General features: G+C 44.4%; 1 protein-coding gene across 4 annotated transcripts in view; it reads right to left on the reverse strand.

Annotated features, from left to right (window-relative positions):
- PKIG (cAMP-dependent protein kinase inhibitor gamma) overlaps window positions 1-19,278 on the reverse strand; it is a 92,005-nt gene that overhangs the window by 25,471 nt on the left and 47,256 nt on the right. The window contains exons 2-4 of one of the 4 annotated variants that reach the window (XR_007729245.1): window positions 12,061-12,208; window positions 4,841-4,910; window positions 2,737-2,782 (exon numbers count right to left, since the gene is read on the reverse strand). The exons of 1 other annotated variant lie outside the window; for it this stretch is intronic. The gene's annotated coding sequence lies outside the window, so the exon portion shown is untranslated. Of the gene's footprint in view, window positions 1-2,736; window positions 2,783-4,840; window positions 4,911-12,060; window positions 12,209-19,278 lie in introns of those variants that run through there. 2 more of the 4 variants (XM_050806620.1, XM_050806621.1) reach the window with 2 other exon arrangements.

Consider the following 19,278-nt stretch of genomic DNA (forward strand, 5'->3'; position numbering starts at 1 on the left):
CTACTAGTACCTGGAGAAATAAAGGCTGGATTCTCTGCCCCAATTGCAATGAGACAGAGCTGAAAGGGGGTGAGGGGTGGGAATGGGGGAGGCAAGTAAGCTATGGATCAGAGCCTGTATGAATCGGGGCTCCACCAATTGCTAGCTGTATAATGCTGAGAAAATCACTTAACATCTCTGAGCCTCAGTTTCTTCTTTTGTAAAACAGAGATATCAACCCCCAACCCTTAGGGTTGTTGTGAAATTAAAGGAAATTCATGCGTAATTTTTTTGAGTCCTTTCCTCCTAGGAATCTGAAAAGGTAAGGAATGAAGGAAGTATAGGATGATAGCTGAGAGCTCACTCTAGTCTCAGACGAAACCTGTTAGGCAAAATTCCTGACCTCTCCGGACCTCAGGTTCTTCAACTGTGAAATGGGGACAATGATACTTTATAAGGTTCTACTGGGATTGGAAATAATGGATGTATAATGCCTGGCTCACATGACAAGATGCTCAATAAAAGGTGGTGGTTACTATTATCAGAAAGGCAAAGCTAAATTCAAGAAGTCGTTTTGGTGTAGCTGAAAAAATAGAAGATGTGGAACTAAAAAAAGCTCGAGTGAAATCTTGGTTATGCAACTTTCCAGCTCTGGTACATAGGCTAAATGATGTAATCTCCAAAGGCCTCAGTTTCCTCCTTGGTAAAACATGGATAATAACAGAAACTACCTAATTAGACACTGGATATAAAGGTTTAGCCCAGCATTGGCACAAGAGCACTCATCCATATGCTATAAACCATATTCTTTGAGTTTACACAACAGCTCAGGGTATGACTGATGGCTTCCTGTGACCTGGGCAGATTCTTTAAATTGTTTTCAGTTTTATTAAGGTATAAGTGACAAATAAAAATTTTACATATTCACACTGTGACATGATTATCACAATCAAGCTAATTAACATATCCACCACCTCACACAGTTACTTTTTGTGGTGAGAACACTTAAGATATACTCTCTTAGCAAATTTCAAGTATAAAATACCATATTATTAACTGTAATCATGCTGTACATTAGGTCTCCAAAATTTATTCATCTTATAACTGCAAGTTTGTACCCTTTGATCAACATCTCCCCATTTCCCCAACAACCCTTCTACTCTCTCTGGAAAGCACCCTTCTATTCTCTCTGAGTTCAACTCTTTTAGATTCCACATATAACTGAGATCCTGCAGTATTGTCTTTCCGTGTCTGCCTTATTTCACTTAGCAGAATGTCCTCCACATTCAACCATGTTTTTGCAAATGTCACGATTTTCTTGTTTAAGGTTAAATAATATTCCTCTGTGTGTGTGTGTGTGTGTGCGCGTGCGTGCGTGTGTGTGTGTGTTGATTACTATAGCATTATAATTTTTTTTTTGAGACATGATCTCACTCTGTCAGCCAGGCTGGAGTACAGTGGCATGATCACGGCTCACTGCAGCCTCAATGCGATGCTTGGGCTCAAGTGATCCTCCCACCTTAGCCTCCTGAGTAGCTGGGACTACAGGTGCATGCCACCATGCCCAGCTAATTTTGGATTTTGTTTTTATAGAAACAGGGTTTCACTATGTTGCCCAGGTTGGTCTCGAACTCCTAAGTTTAAGCAATCCTCCTGCCTCAGCCTCCCAAACTGCTGGAATTACAGGTGTGAGTCACCATGTCCAGTCTATAATATTTGAAATCAGGTTGTGTGATACCTCCAACTTAGATCTTCTTGCTCAAGATTGCCTTAGTCATTTGGGGTCTTTCATGGTTCCACAGGAATTTTAGGATTATTTGTTCTATTTCTGTAAGCAATGCCATTGGAATTTTGATAGGAATGGAATTAATTCTGTAGATCGCTTTGGGTAGTATGGACGTTTTGACAATATTGATTCTACTGGGCAGATTCTTTAAATGGCTTGGTGTGGACATAGCCTCAACTCTTTCCAGAACTAGGCATTAGAGATCTTGTTCAGCCAGGCAGGATTCTCATTTTTTACTCTGTCCACTGGCTTCACTGGCTCCTCTCAAAGGAGTTTTCCTCATGGCCAGGAGACAGGGAGTGACTTCAGTGTCCATGGCAAACCAGATTAGGGGGTGTCCTTCCGGCAGAAGGAATAATAACTATGTGCTTCCCTGGGGGCATGGCCTGCCCTCCTTGCTGAGGTGCAAAGCCAAGTAGCCTGGGAGATGAGCAGGCATACTCCTAGCTGCCAAGCAGTTTGCCCAAATGGTGGGAAGGCAGCTGCCCTGTTTAATGCACCTGGGGAAAAGGACTGATTGAGAAAAGTGCTAAATGGATGTGCTGGCCCCAGGATTCAGTTCTGGACCATGTTTTGGTTGTCTGAGGGCTCTGTACAGGATTTTCAAGGTTTGTAAGAGAATAGCTGTCCCTTGATTCCTCTGCATCCTCTGCACTGTCTGAAAGATCTGAAGGAGCACCGCAGAATGGCAGGCACTACACACAGAAGTCAGAGAGCACGGACTCAAGACTCCGGCCCTTCTCCTTCTTCCTAATTGTGTCACTACCAGCAAACAGTTCCACTTCTTTGAGTCTCAGTTTCCTCATCTATCAAATGGAGATAATATATATGTACTTCATAAGATCAAACTAAATGAGGCTGAGAAGGATGTAAGTGCTTATCACGCCTGGCACATGGCTTAAATAATAGTTTTAGCAGCCTTGCCCAAGCACTCTTTTGTCTGTAGGTGTGGCCCAGCACATACCTGGCCTTCAGTCTGTGTTTGCTCCCTCCCCTCTGTAGACTGGTCCTTCTTGGCTGCAGGGAGAGAGAGCTGTGAGACTGATCCTGAGGCTAGGGCTTCTTCACTACTTTCATCCCAGGGGATAAGCTGCAGTGACAGGATGCACTTAATATGTGCTTGAGGATTTCAACAAATCCTTACATGGCAAACAAAACAGAGAGATTTCTCTGGAAGCCCTTGCTGGGCATGTAAAATATCTATGATATTTTGAGATATCCTGAGGATATCTCATGAGATGAGAGAAAAGAAGAGTAATACTTATTATCTTCATTTAATAGATAAGGAAGCTGAAGCTCACAGGTGTGAAGTGACTTGTCTAAGGCCACCTGTACACTCTGCTTTACACTGGGTGCCCCCTCCCACCCACCCAGCACCACTCCTCTTCTCTCCCCAAGGAGGCTATCTTATCTCAGACTTCGGGCTTTGTCCTCTGACTTCTTGAAGGTCCGAGGGAAGGAGAAGCACAGGCGCTAAGAAGAGAGTGGGCCAGGCACAGTGCGGAACTCTCTCAGTCCCTTACCCAAACTGGAGCTAGACAGTCTCCTTCCTAAGCCTGACTCACAATTCTTCCCTGCTTAAAACCCTCCAGTGACTTTCCATTCAGAGCCATCAGGATAAAGTTCTGATTCATTCATGGCCACCTCTAGACTCAACTCCAGCCAGGGCACCCCCTCTGCACTGTGTTCAGCCCATGGAATTTCCATGGAGTGCTGCACCCACCAAGCCTCCAGGCCTTCGCCGTGCTTCTCCACAAGCCCCCAGCCTCTCCCTGTCCACTCTTCTCCAAGTCATCTCCTGCATACCTTTCAAGCCTCAGCACCCTCCGCCCACTAGCCCTCTGGACCTACCACAGACTACTGCTACTAGTCCATTGTCAGCCATACCCATAAGCTTCCTGAGGGCAAGGACTGTGCCACTTCTGCTTTGTTATCTGGTGTCCAATTTATAGAAGATGCTCCATAAATATCTGCTAAATTAATGTAAAAATGAAAAAACTTTTCCTGGCTGAGGCAGGAGTATAAACTGAGCTGCACCAGACACAGCTGCACTGTGCCCCTACAGTGCTGAAGAGAGAGAAAATCACAAGACCTTCTCTCTCTCATGCAGCTTTCAGTTCTCACACCATCCTTAGCTTATGGACAGACACACAGTGGATTCCGCAAGCTCTTCAGAGCAAAGCGCTCATCCCCAGGCTCTTTAGTCTCCTTATGAAAATTCCAGCTATGGAGAAGGTCCAGGTGGGTGTAGGCCAATCCAGAATAGCCTTCAATTCTGATACCTTAACAACTACATCCATGGATGCCGATAGATGCCCGGTGGGTAAAAAGATCTCTGTGGACCCAGTACTTCCAACTTGACAATTCAAAGAAATTCACCAGATTTGTTGATAAATACTGCTGCTTTAGGTAAAAAGTCAATTATTATGCTACCCTGAGTTTAAAATTATTAACTTATGCCAGAAACATTTAGACATCATAAACTATGGACATTGACCCAAGGTGGCCATACTGCCAGGCGGGCCACTTGTGCTCTGTGAATGGCAATTTGTTCTCAGCTGGAGGAACCGCATCTTCATCCCCTCTCACCAGACTACTGGGCCAAACCCATTTCTTTGGGTTAGGTTTTGCCTGCTTTTGCTTCTCTATTACAGCATTAAAATGAAAATTCCCATAATGTGCCCCGGTCTTTGTGAAAACAGCTTTACAGAAAACTCTTGGCGGAGAAGAAAGCTGGCACCAGGCCCAACATTGCTAGTAACTCCTGTGTATGATTGCACCTGCTGAAGTACATGGCTGGGAAACCCATCCCCTCTTAAGCCACCAGAGGTAAACTGTCTTTCTGATGCTATTACAAAAAACTGCCTGAAAATGGAATCTGACTGTGAAATTGCAGCGTGATGTTATGTATATAACTTTTGAAAAGAGCCATCCTGTTTTTTCTTCATAGGGTCAAAATCTCCCACTAATTTCATTTGGAACTTATGTATTTTCTTCCTTCGGCCAGAAATAAAGATATTCAGGCAAAAATGTGTGCTGCTCTGGCAGTAGAGTATGAACAGCATCACTACCTACCTGGTTTAATTTCTTTTTCCTGCTTGCATCTCTTCAGATTTTCCACTGTTGACTAATCAGTATGGGAATTCTAAGGAACCAGAAGAAAAGCAAAAATTAGAGCTATACATACTCTGGGATTATAAATTGAAACAATCTTTTGGGAAGACAAGTTGACAATACCTATTAACATGTTAAATGTGCACACATATCCTTTGGGGTGAAATTCCTGGACACGTCACATTCCTGAAATGTCCAGGAATTTATACTACAGATATATTTACCTAAGTAAAAAGATACTCAGTGAAACACTGTACAGTAGCAAAAGCAAGGGGGGAAAACAACTTAAATGTCTATTAATAGAAAAACAGTTAAATTATGGTGTATCAATACCATGAGAAACTATACAGCTATTTCAAAGAATGAAGGAGATTTCATTGTACTGATATGGGAAAATGTACATGCTTGATTGTTAAAAACTATATGGTAAAATTGCATATATTATCATTTTTTAATTTAAAAAAATATTTACTTTTTTTTTAAATTTTAAGAGACAAGGTCTCACTCTGTCCCCAGGCTGGAGTATACTAGTGCGATCATAGCTCACTGTAGCCTAAAACTCCTGGCCTCAAGCAATCATCCACCCTTAGCCTCCTGAGTAGCTGAGATTACAGGTGTGAACTACTGTGTCCAGCTCAAATGTGAACGTGATTATTTATGTTTAGAAAAAAGAAAAAAGTGCAGCATTTGTGTACATGCACATTTTTAAAAAGTATACATACTTTACACTTTAAACAATTTTAAGTATACATAGAAAAGGGCAAACTGCAACCAATGGTTCTCCCTGGGAAATTTCTCTCTTTCGAAAAAAATTCTTCTCTTTTGAGAAACTGTGAGAAAAGAAATGAAAGACTTTCACTTTGTACATTATCTATTTCTGTTTTGATTGAAAACTTTTAAAGAGGCACGTAAAACTTTTAAAGAGGCATGTGTAACTTTCACATTCATTACACATGCTATGCAAAAAATTCTATATCTAGCTAACATATCAAGTGTGAGGGCAAAAGATATTTTCAAACAAAGACTGGGCAAGTTTACCATTCACAGGCCCCAAGAATACTCTCCAATAGAAAGGAAACTGAATACAGAAAATAAGTGAGGTTTTTAGAATCAATAATGAGCAAAGGAAGGAATAATCCAGCACCCTTCTTTACTCCCTCTCCCTCCTTTACTCTTGGTATAACTGACTCCTCTTCTCAGTTTTTTTTTTTTGAAATGGAGTCTCACTCTGTCACCCAGGCTAGAGTGCAACGGCACGATCTTGGCTCACTGCAACCTCTGCCTCCCAAGTTTAAGCGATTCTCCTGCCTCAGCCTCCCAAGTAGCTGGGACTACAGGCGCGTGCCACCGCACCCGGCTAATTTTTGTATTTTTTTAGTAGAGACGGGGTTTCACCATGTTGGCCAGGCTGATCTTGATATCCTGACCTCAGGTGATCCACCCGCCTCGACCTCCCAAAGTGTTGGGATTACAGGCATGAGGCACCGCGCCCAGCCCTCTTCTCAGTTTCAATAGCACCTTTTCAAGAAAGACCCCAGCCACACTCTCCTCTTTCACTCCCCCTGCTTATTGACTTCTTAAAGTCACCAGTTGTGCTTGTAACTTCATGCAGGTAAAGGCCATGCCTGTTTTGTTTAATATCATCCACCTATCACCTTGCCCAGTGCCTGGCGGGTATTAGGTTCTCAAAAAATACTGGCTAAATACGTGAAAAATTTATTGAAGGCTCAGCTCAAATGCTACTGCTCCTCCAATTTCTTAGGCTTTCTACAGGACTCTGTCCCTATCTTGGGGCATTTTCACAATGTGTTCATGTTATCTGAGTCTTTTTTTTCCAACCTCAAAGTCTTATTTACCCTGACATTCCCCATAGCACCTTGCAGGATGCCTAACACATAAAGGGTTCTCAGCAGTAGATGAATCCATGCACACGCACAGGAAAGTATAAATGATGGCCGCAGGCTCTAACCAACTGCAGATAGTAGTGACTGGAGCCCAGAACACAAGCACCTTTGAGATATGCAAACAAACATGAGACTCTGCCCAGGGAGAAATTAAAATTAGAGCTAAACTTGAAATACAGTGGTGTGGGTGGGGGGATTGGGAGACAGGCCCTTATTCAAAAACAGAGAAGTGAAATCACTGAGTGATGATTTATTTTAAGTGTGTTTTTCTGTACTATCTAGCTTTTCTTCCCTTAAACATATTCTAATTTTGCAATCAGAAAAAAAAATCCACAATAAATGTTATAAAAACAAACCAATGGAAAATCAGTGGCGATTTTAGACTACAAAAGTCACCCGTCCCTCTGTTTCCTTACTACAACTTTGGACTTCAGATTCAGGGCCCTCTCAGGTGGGGCCCATACATTTTGTGAGGAAGTGTTCTTTCCTCTGAAGCCACAGGGGATAGGAAGGTGCCAGAAATGAGTGCTTCAGCAGGGGCAGCTCTCAGTTGCTTCCTAATGCAAATGCTGGCAAAGCTCCCAGAGTCAGGAACTGTAGGGAGAGAGCAGAAGGAATCAACCCAGTGCAAGATCAGGACCTCCACAAGATGCTGATCCAGTGTCTGGCATTTTAGAGCACTTGTGCATATTTCTTTCGCAGTACTTTTCACATGCCATTAAAATTATTCACTCCTCTGCCTATCTTCCCTTGATGGACAGAGAATTCCACAAGACCAGAGGGAGTGTCTTTACCCGGTCCTCTAGCCCAGTGCTTAGTACTAACAGGCTCTCAACGTACATTTATGGAATGTTAAAGGCCACACTGATAAAGTACTAAAACAGTACTAAAACTGACCTAGGTCCCTGGGACATAGTAAGAATACACCGAATACTTTCTTCAGTGCCATGAAGGGCCATTATTCAGTTCTGAAGAGCTAAGCTAAAACCTGTAATTTCTTGAAAGATTAAAAAGAGACTTTTTAGGAAAAGGGGCTTCCTCCAGTAAGAGCGGATGCATTATGTGTTCTAATCTGCAATTCATAATCAGTCAGCATAGGTGCCGATGGCAACTTCCAAAGAAACCATTCTTTGAAGGAGCAGTACTCCAAGTTTTCCTAAGGCATTTCTGAAGGATTTCCAGGAGGTAGTGAGCTCAGCCTAGGGTCATGATTAATAACCTGTTTCCCAGAACTTTAGATTTTCCACCTCAGTCTCCACTTAGGAATTCCTTCTGGCCCCTCGTGAAAGCACTTGGCAGAGTTAACTGGGCCAGTTCAGCTTCTTGTCTGTCACACCCAGCACATGCTACCAGCTTCTTCCTTAAGTGGCTGGGCCAGGGTCCTCTGGTCCCAAGAGAACAGCACCCACTTCTGCTTTTGGCCTCAGCACTGGCTGGCTGATGTGAGGTTCAGCACCACTTGACTGGGTGACAGGAAATAATGTTTGAAGAGCCAACATGGCAGCTCCAGGGTCCATCACAGGGGTTTCAAAATGATGAGTTCAAAGATAACTTCCAGTTCCTCATGCAAATGCCATCCTATGTCTGAGGGGGCAGATGCCTGTGTACACTGGCTGACATTCTCTTTCTGGAAATTGAGAGCAGCTAATCCTAAGCATGTATTTTTGTACCAAGTAAGTGCTTTATGAGCCCTATCTCATTTCATCCACATGGTACCCCTTTGAGGTCAGTATGACTGTGACCCCCCACTTGCCAGAAAAAGAAGTAGGTTCTATAAGGTGAAGTGATCAGTCTAGGATCTCCCGGCTAGGAGGTGGTGAGAGCAGAGCTCTTACCTGCTATCCCTTTCCAATTTCTCACCGAACTCTAGATTGTCTAAATTGAAAGAGATGGCGGACACCAACCAGACGCAGGGTTGCAAATTCCCACAGGGGCCAGGGGCCAGGGGCCAGGGGCCAGGGAGGAGACTAGAGGGCACAAGTGATGGGGCAGGGGAATGCACAAATGGCAATGAACTGGAGAACACACCTGCCTAAAGGCATTCAAATTAAAACCAAAACACTACTCTGACTTCTGACTCAAGTTCACTCATCATCATTTAACAGATGGAGTGACTGAAATCCAGGGAGGTGATATGAAAAAGGCACTGCAGTATGGTGAAATATTCAAGGGCTTCGGGGATAGTCAGTTCTCATCGGGAACTCAAGCTCTATCCCCTGCCAGCTGTGAGACTCTGGGCAATCCACTGCACCTCTCTGTGCCTTTCTCATGTGTAAAATGGAGATGATCTCTGCCTCACATCATTGCTGTGAAGATTAACAGAAGTCAGCATATCCAAGATGCCCAGCCCTGTGTGTGACATTTATTTCAGGAAGATACAAAAGCCAAATAAGATCTCTGGACACGTCTTTTCCACAACCTACCTCCACTCCCAAGATGCCCTAAACTCACTGCCGGGAGTGACTGAGGTGGGGTAGATCAGGAAACACACACTGATAACAGGAGCAACTTTGACACACAAAACAAGAACTGAAAGCCGCCCTCATCTGGTACATGAAGGCCTAGTTGAGGAGTGTGAGGCATTCCATATTTCCACTCTCCACTTCCTGGCAGGGACCACAAAATCTAGGTACCTTCCTTCTGGAACATCACCTCCTCACTACTACCTTAGGAAAAAAGGTGGCTTTTTTGATTACCCCAAATCTCAAGATCCCAGGGGGGCTGGGATGAAGCAGAGGCGGCCCTGGCCTTCCCACTGCCCATGCCCATGAGTGGGTCCATGGCAGCAACAGTCCACCTTCGATGGGATGAAATGCTGGGGAAGACTGCAGCTTTAAGAAGTGCCAAGGGACTCCATCTCTACTACAAATACAAAAATTAGCCAGACGTGGTGGCAGACGCCTGTAAACCCAGCTACTCGAGAGGCTGAGGCAGAAGAATCACTTGAACAAAAACGGGAAGCGGAGGTTGCAGTGAGCCGAGATTGTGCCATTGCACTCCAGCCTGGGAGACAACCCTCCTGTTAACTAAAACCTTAATTCAAACAAATAGTTTCTAAATACCACAACTTCCTGAGGATTAGGGTCTCTGATGCGCTTAAAGATAAAAAAAAAAAAAAAAAAAAAGAAAGAGAGAGAGAAAGAAAGCAAGAAAAAAAACCCCTTAATTTGTTGAGACCTGGCACCTTAGAAACTCAAAATTAAAGATCTGATGTCTTTTGCTTTTTTTTTTTTTTTGCACTCTGGCTGTGGCTATCCTTCCCTTGTGGCAGGAGGGGGTAGGTCTATGCTAAATGATGAAACAGGGGCAAATAGAGGGATTTTCCCCTTTCTTCTCCCTCTCTTGCCAAACTAGGAACTAGGATGGTGGGCTTTACATTTAAATTACGTCATGTCTCCTTTGTACCTACGTGCCAGGCTTTCTACTAGGCAATGGGGCATAGTGATGGGCTAGACAGACACGCAGAGAGGGTGCAGATGGTCTAGTGGAGACATGGGGAACTGAAGTTACGCCAGTAATTATGTAAATACAGTTCAGTTAAACATGAAGGGGTTCAGGATAATATGAGAGCCTATAAGTAGATGGTTGCCCTCAGTCGGTGACGGGAGGGAATAATACTGACCATCTAGTGCTCTGTAAAGGGTTGAGCATAAGATAGGGCCTAGTGCTTAAGAGATACTCATAATGTCAATTCCTTCTTTCCGCTCTCCCCAAGTGTACGTGCTTGTGTATGCGTGTGCACATACACATACCACTGAGACTTTGTCTTTGTCTTTCTTCAAGAACACCTAACCTGAAAAAGACCCATAAAAACTCAGAAGTAGGCCGGGCGCGGTGGCTCACGCCTGTAATCCCAGCGCTTTGGGAGGCCGAGGCGGGCGGATCACAAGGTCAGGAGATCGAGACCACGGTGAAACCCCGTCTCTACTAAAAATACAAAAAATTAGCCGGGCGCGGTTGTGGGCGCCTGTAGTCCCAGCTACTCGGGAGGCTGAGGCAGGAGAATGGTGTGAACCCGGGAGGCGGAGCTTGCAGTGAGCCGAGATCGCGCCACTGCACTCCAGCCTGGGCGACAGAGCGAGACTCCGTCTCAAAAAAAAAAAAAAACTCAGAAGTAACTTAATGTTGCCTGTTTTATGTCTTCTTTTAACTGTCCTCCAGGCACCCGGTTTTAGCTCTTCTGGGAAACCAAAAACCTAGGATACTTTGCTCCTAAAGCCATAAGGGCCCAACACAAAGGGAAAAGAAATACAGACAGTTCGTTTCATACTGAATTTGGAAATACAGAGATCATCTAGTTTTGTCCCCTCATTAGGTACAAATGAAGAAACAAGACCTAGAGAGTGTGAAACACTTGCCCAAGGTGACAGTTTCCTCGGGTGACCCTTCTAATATATGGTAGCTTTTTGTTTAAGCTGAAATCTTTCCCTGTTAGCTGTAACTTTTCAAATATACTTAACCTGCTAATGGGGGAGGTGGGCTCCCACACACTGCAAGCCATCTCAAGCCACCTAGGAACCCTCAGTTCAGGGACCCACCAAGTAAGGGACCTGGGTTTTCCTCTCTACAGAGTAGCTTGCTTAGTTTCAAACCCTGAAAACAGATACCAACAAATAAAACGCCTAAGGGCTTACATGTCCTGTTTATATTCTAGGCATAAACAGCAAATTTTTAAAAGGAAGCAATAAAAAGATCGCAAACCCAGGTTAAAGATTCCCAACCCCTTTCCATCTTGGAGTTTTCCACACAGCTGCTGTAGCACTGGGTTTATATGTGATAAATTCATGAAGTCTGACCGTATCTGTAACTGAAATTTAACACAACAATCATATTCCTGAGGGGGAAGATCATGGGGAATTTTCACCACTTTCGGAGACTTTTCTTTCTAGAATGTTTAAAAATTATTACACCACCTTTGTAATCAGAAAAAAAGTAAGGGTTTTACAAACACCAATTTCTTAGGGAAGGTTTATTTCTTCACCTATATTTGGAACAAGGAGCTGCTTTTAAAGCTCTGAATACTCTGTCAAAGTTCTTTGGGTAAAAATGAAACAGCATCTGAATGGAGCCCATCTGTGAGACTTGAGGCTCCTGACTAGCCTTAGGCAGTTTCAGACAAGGCCATAATTTTCAGAGCAAGCTCACATATATCATTATATAAAAATAGACATTTTGTGGCCAACAGGCTGGAAAGCAAGCTCTCCAGAGAGCTCTGCCTCCAAGCTCTGCTTCTCCCTGGGGGTGGTGGGCAGGGGAGGAGAGTAAAGTTCTACTTACAAGAGCAAAAGTTTCCTCAAAATCCAGCGGTCCTCAGTCAGAAGCGGAGGCAGAATTTACGAAACCAGGATTCAAGGTTAGCAGTCCAGACCTGTGGTGCAGGCAGGATTCTCACTTTACCCCGCTCTCTGTCTCTTCCCCGTGTCTCCTAAATGAAAAGCACTTTGAGGTTTTAGTGGGTGTTTCCCATGTCTCGGGCCAAGTAAGTCCCCATTTGTTGTAATCCAATGCTCAGCCTGATGATGTCAACCACACAACTCACTCACTCAGTTTCCACCTCTCTGTCCACGGGAGAGATCCATTTCCTTTGGACAATGAGCCAGGGGGCTGTAACTGCATCCCAGGCCACCACGCTCGCCTAACATCCTTCCTTCAATTTTCAACCCTGCAGCTTTAGTGACAAAAGGTTTCCTATCCACTCACTGAGCCAGGGTTCCTGGGTAAATTCCTTTGCTTCTTAGTGGGTTGTCTGCTTTCCCATGTGTTTAATTCCTTTCTTTGGTATATAATATACTAGTTAAGGTGGAGATCTTCACCCCACCCCACACCTATCTCCTTCTTCCTGTCCAATTTTCCAAGTTGTTTAATTTCTCCCAAGTCTCCTAGGTACATGCTGGGCACAGTACATGAGTTTGTCCTTCATGTAGAGTAGGTGATGTGTGCCCACGGGGAAGGCTTGGAAACAGCACTGGTCTGTCCCCTGGGGAACTGGGTTCCGGTCTTGGTCAGGCTTTCAACTGAATGAATGACCTCAAGCAAGTTACATCCCTCTCTGGACCTCAGTTTCCCTATCAACAAAATGCTGGCTTTGCTGCTTTCCACTTCTGAGATTCAATGAATAAACATCAGTGACTGGGGAGCTTATCAACAAATGCATTACAGAGCATTTTACTACAAGCTACCCAACTACATGCTTGAGGGAAGGAAGAACCCTGGAGAAGTCAGAGGCCATTACCCAAGATGCCAGGCTCAGCTGGGCACCTTTACCCCCTTTATGAAGGAGATGGACACATTCTTTGGGAGTAAAACCAAAAGAATTCACTGAACAAGTCCTTAGGGACATGAAAAGCAGCAGCATAAACTACAAGACAAGACAAACAAGTAAGAGACTGTAAGTGTCCTTAGGGACCAACATGGAACAGCAGTGGTTACGAGAGATCATTTCTTGCATTTGGAGAATGCTTGATGGGAAAGACAAAGAACATCTCTCTACTTTTGTGTACAATGGGAAGCAAGGTGACATGCATAGTGGTTAGGAACATCATTTGGGAGCCACAGATGTGGATCTGAGTCCTGTGTGACTTAATTTCTCTGAACTTCAGTTTTTTTCACTGTCAAGTGGGATACTCGTGCCTCTGTTTTAGGATTGTGAGAATTAAAAAACACATGTAAGGAAATTGAAAGTATTTGGTACATAGTAAGTATTGAATCAATGTTTGCTCTCGTTGTACATAATCTCATTTGATTCTCATAGCATCCTTAGGAGAGTGAGATAAGTGCTATGAGGCTACATGATCAACCTCTCCTTCCTGGATAAGAAGACATATACAGAGAAGTCAGGTGACATGCCCAAGGTCACACAGCTCAAAACGAAAGGGACAGAATTAGAAATGAAGCCTCAACTCCTAACTAGGTCAGCACACATGCCACACACGACAATGCCAACGCCATTTCTCAAAACGGTTGCTGCAGCCAGCCTGGGAAAGGAAGCACGCAGGCCACGAGGTCAGAGAGGCTGCTTTCCTTGCTTTGCTACCCAAATCCTATGTGGCCTGAAGCAAGACTGGGCTTCGACTAACTCTCTCAAAGGGAGCAGATGTGATATGTTTCAATGCCACTTCGATGGTGATGGGAAGGTGGGACCGGAGCTCTACTGGGAAAGCAGCTCTCTGTAGTGGGGAAGAGGCTGTGGTAGTTTATGGTTTAATGAGCATTTTTACTAGTTCTCAGAAAACATAGATGCTTATCAAAAAACACCCAAGAAAACAGGCTATATGAGGAGGGAGTTTGCCAATCTGAAGGCTTTTCAACAATGTGACATAGGACTGCTGTGGAATAAACACCACACCAGCCTGGCTGGGCGTGCTGGCTCACGCCTGTAATCCTAGCACTTTGGGAGGCCCAGGCGGGTGGATTGCCTGAGCTCAGGAGTTTAAGAGCAGCTTGGGCAACACAGTGAAACCCCATTTCTACTAAAATACAAAAAAAATTAGTCAGATGTGGTGGTGTGCGCCTGTAGTCCCAGCTACTTGGGAGGCTGAGGCAGAAGAATTGCTTGAACATGGGAGGCGGAGTTTGCAGTGAGCCGAGATTGCACCACTGCACTCCAGCTGAGTGCAGACTCTGTCTTAAAAAAAAAAAAAAAACCACCATTCTGGTAACCCACAGAGAGCAGTCGCTCACAGCTCAGAGAGATCTGGGCTTCCTTCTGGACACTAGACCTTCTTGCTGTGCCTTGGTTTCCCAGTGTAAAATGAGAAGAAGAATAGCCTTACTCTTACTCTCCAAGGTTCTTGTGTTGGTTATGTGCCTGGCACATACTATACATTGAAAAATACTTGAATACTTCTTGTCTAATTCTGACCGTTTCATCATCCTTTGCCCTAATGGTGATGTGACAATGAAATAAAGTCATTTTAAATAAAGAGGGTCCTGTATTTCTCCAGAATGTCAGGATGAGTAACGAACAAAAGCCCACCCAGAGCTGTCAGGCCTGTTCTCAGCAGCAGCACTCAGTTTGGAGGGGCTGGAGGTCGGGGCCATTGTTTGGCTGAGCCTTTATTCCAGAAGCCTGAGTAGGCGTCAGGAAATGAGGCTGGGCTCTTGAGATGGGTGCTTTGAATCATGTTTTGTTACTTGAACAAAAATAATAGTAAGGAGCCCATTCATAAAAACAACATCATTTTCTTCAACAACATGTACTTTGTATCACTTCCCTTGTGAACTGAGTAATTCTATGTCTGTGACAGAATCCCGGAAGACAGAACCAAAGCAACACTGACACATTCATTTCTTCTTTAACTGACAATACTGGACACACTTATGTGGGCAGGGGCCACGCTGTGCACTGAGCACTCTGTAAACACCACTTAATGTCATCCTCACAATAATCAGGTACAGGAGATATTATTAATATTTCCATCTTACAGCTGTAGCAACAGATGCATGGTGAGCACACTAACCTGCTCAAAGGCTCACAGGAGCAAGGGGCACAGCCTGCGCTCTAACTAGGGACTGTGTGGGGCCAGTCCTGAATCCACAACCCCCTTGCACTACCGCCTCTTAAAGGGCTTCCCTTCAGGAAACTTGGCTATTTTTCACAGACAGTAGTATCAGCTCCTTTGAGGATGAAGGAAACTCTGGCTGTTTAATTCCACCCTCTACCCCCAGTTTAGAAGGGGTCTCTCCTTCCTCTGAATTTCCTTAGTACTCTCTGTTTCTTAAGAAACACACCCTTTTCTCTGTTGACACATATTTATTTGGGGGCAGGTCTTTTTTCTCTGCCAGAATCCTAACTTCTTAAGGAAAAGATCTGTGTCTAATTTACCAGCATTTTGTACATATTATGAGATACTTATTAAAATAAGGAAATCCATAAACAAACCCCAAAACTAATATTGGATATTTACCATATACCAGGTAATATTCTGTTTATTTTATTTATGTTGTAGAGACGGGGGTCTCGTCATATGCCCAGATTGGTTTTGAACTCCTGATCTCAAGTGATCTGCCTGCGTTGGCCTCCCAAAGTGTTGTGATTACAGGTGTGCCCAGTTGTATGCTAACTGCTTTATATAAATTACCTAATTTAATCCCATAAGGAGCTCTATGAGGTAGGTATAATTATTATCCCCGCCTGACACATGAGAAAATCACAGACACAGATTGATTAATTTGTTGGGGCAGAGTGTTAGTCCGTTTTGCATTGCTATAAAGGAATACCTGAGGCCGAACAATTTATGAAGAAAATAGGTTTATTTGGCTCACGGTTCTACAGACTGTTTAACAAGCATGGCACCGGCATCTGCTTCTGGTGAGGCCTTAGGAAGCTTTTAGACATGGTAGAGGGAAAGGAGAGCCGGAATGTCACACGGCAAGAGAGGGAGCAAGTGTGAGAGGGAGAAGTGCCAGGCTCTTTTTAAACAACCAGGGCCAGGCACAGTGGCTCACACCTGTAATCCCAGCACTTTGGGAGGCCGAGGCAGGCAGATCACCTGAGGTCAGGAGTTCAAGACCAGCCTGGCCAACATGGTGAAACACCATCTCTACTAAAAATACAAAAATTTAGCTGGGCATGGTGGTGCACACATGTAGTCCCATGCTTTTTTTTTTTTTTTGAGATGGAGTCTCGCTCTGTTGCCAGGCTGGAGTGCAGTGGCGCCATCTTGGCTTACTGCAAGCTCCACCTCCCTGGTTCACGCCATTCTCCTGAGTCAGCCTCCCGACTAACTGGGACTACAGGCGCCCACCACCATGCCTGGCTAAATTTTTTGTATGTTTAGTAGAGACGGGGTTTCATTTTGTTAACCAGGATGGTCTCGATCTCCTGACCTCATGATCCGCCCGCCTTGGCCTCCCAAGGTTCTGGGATTACAGGCGTGAGCCACCACGCCTGGCCAATAAATTTTTTTTAAATTAAAAAATAACCAGTTCTCACTTGAACTAACCGAACAAGAACTCACTCATGACAACGGGGAGGAGATCACGCCATTCATGAGATCCGTACCCATAACCCACACACCTCCCACCAGGCCCCACTTCCAACACTGGGGTTCCCATTTCAACATGACATCCAACAGATATCTATCAATATCATTAAACATTCCAACTACATCAGCTAGCAACTGACGGATATCTATTGAAGGAGTATATGAATAAAGAAATGCTGGCCACCACTACCCACTTTCTAGTCCACATAGCTGCTGTACAGTGCAATCGCTCATCACCCTATCAAAGGCGGGTTTCAGCTGCCATACCATTTCCAACTCACTTATTCACTATGCCAAGCAGTTAGAAGGTCCATGTTTTCTCTACACAATTAATTGAGAAGCATATTGATTGAGATTTATGAATAAAAGTAGATTTTGTTCTAACTATAATCATAATTGCTTATTATAAAAAGATAAGAAAATACAGAAGAACAGGAAAAAAGAAGGAGAACAATACATCATCTCACCACAATCCTAGTGTAAGGCCCCAGAGAAGGAACCACACTTACACTTAAAACAATGTTCTTGGTCAAGTGTGGTGGCTGACACCTGTAATCCCAGCACTTTGGGAGGCAGAGGTGGGCAGGTCACTTGAGGTCAGGAGTTTGAGACTAGCCTGGTCAACATGGTGAAACCCCGTCTCTACTAAAAAACACAAAAAAAATTAGCTGGGTGTGGTGGTGCACACCTGTAGTCCCAGCTACTCAGAAGGCTCATGAGGCTGAGGCAGGAGAATTGCTTGAACCTGGGAGGCAGAGGTTGCAGTGAGCTGAGATCATGCCACAGCATTCCAGCCTGGGTGACAGAATAATAATCTGTATCAAAACACACACACACACACACACACACACACACACACACAGTTTTGAATTCAGAAACTTAAGTCATTTTTGAGGGGCGGAGAATCAAACCCACAAAAGATGACTAAGACACTGCTGGACGTATTTTTTTTGGTTTTGGAGTACACATGGCTGCTTTTTCTTCAGGGTTCGATGTCCTGAGGATCCACTTTGTGGTCCCCTTTGGACTGCTGATTTGGTGTCTCTGAAGAGCTGGAAGGAGAAGAGAAGCCTGACCCCAGTGATTATGTGGCTAGAAACTGGACAGGTTCACAGGATATCACACTGTCCCCTCCCTGCCTTTTTTCAAACCACTTCCCACTAGCTTGAGATAAGTTTCCAACTACAGCTGTTTTGGGATAGATGGACCTTCACTTCAACAGTGACCTTAACTTTAAACAGTCTTGGACTCACTGATTTTTGCAGCTGAAAGGAGCATGTGGTCTCCTCATTTTAGGGGTGAGGAATGCCAGATCCAAAGAAGGCAAGGGACTATCCTGAGGTAGTACAGCCTGGTGCTCCAACAGGAGAAGGTTTGAGACTCTCACTTGCTACTCTCTATTGGTCTGAGACTCTCACTTGCTACTGCACTTTGAAATACAAATTTGAAGGGCTCTTCCCTCTTATTTTGGTTAACTCCTACTCAGCCATCAGATTTCAGATTAAATGTCACTTCCCTAGGGCGCCCTTTTCTCTGAGCCACGTTAGCTCCCCCTGCTGTAATGGTCTCATGGTACCCCTATGTCTCTTCTCATAACCCTTAACATATTTATAAGTACATGGTCCATGTGTTTCCCCATCAGACCGTAAACTCCACAAGGTCAACAGTATGTCTCCCTGGTTCACTGAAAACATCTATCCCAAGTGCCTAGAAGAGTGCCTGCCATAAAATAGGAAACTCAATAAATATTTTCTTTTTTTTTTTTTTTTTTTTTTTTTTGAGACTGAGTCTGGCTCTGTCGCCCAGGCTGGAGTGCAGTGGCCGGATCTCAGCTCATTGCAAGCTCCGCCTCCCGGGTTCACGCCATTCTCCTGCCTCAGCCTCCCAAGTAGCTGGGACTACAGGCGCCCGCCACCTCGCCCGGCTAGTTTTTTGTATTTTTTAGTAGAGACGGGGTTTCACCGTGTTAGCCAGGATGGTCTCGATCTCCTGACCTTGTGATCCGCCCGTCTCAGCCTCCCAAAGTGCTGGGATTACAGGCTTGAGCCACCGCGCCCGGCTTCAATAAATATTTTCTAAACACACACACACTCTACTTAGTCCAGTTTATGGTAAAACAATAACATACTTTTTGTAAAAAGCACCATGTCTTCTGAACTACAAATTGGGCCTTCTTGCTGAAAGAAGGATCATTGGAGAACAAGGGATTTCATTTCAAATAATTTCCAGAAGATAGAAAAAGTTCAGATCAGAGAGGTGTGATGACAGAAACTAAAGTCTGGAGCACAAGGACAAGAAAGCACCATTGGAAATGAGAGACAAGGAAACGTGTGGGACCCCAGGGAGGCTCTGGACCTGAAGACAGCAGGCGTGGAGAAGATTCAGAAGGTCCAAAAAATGAAGGAATCCACTGAAGGTCCTGTGCCACCAGCTCCTCTATCCCATACCTGAAGCACACAGAGGGCCCAAAAGCTTTGTAGAACCATAGCCAAAGACAGGAGGCCTCTTT

The sequence above is a fragment of the Macaca thibetana genome, chromosome 10, assembly GCF_024542745.1.
Source record: "Macaca thibetana thibetana isolate TM-01 chromosome 10, ASM2454274v1, whole genome shotgun sequence".
NCBI classification, from domain to species: Eukaryota; Metazoa; Chordata; class Mammalia; order Primates; family Cercopithecidae; genus Macaca; species Macaca thibetana.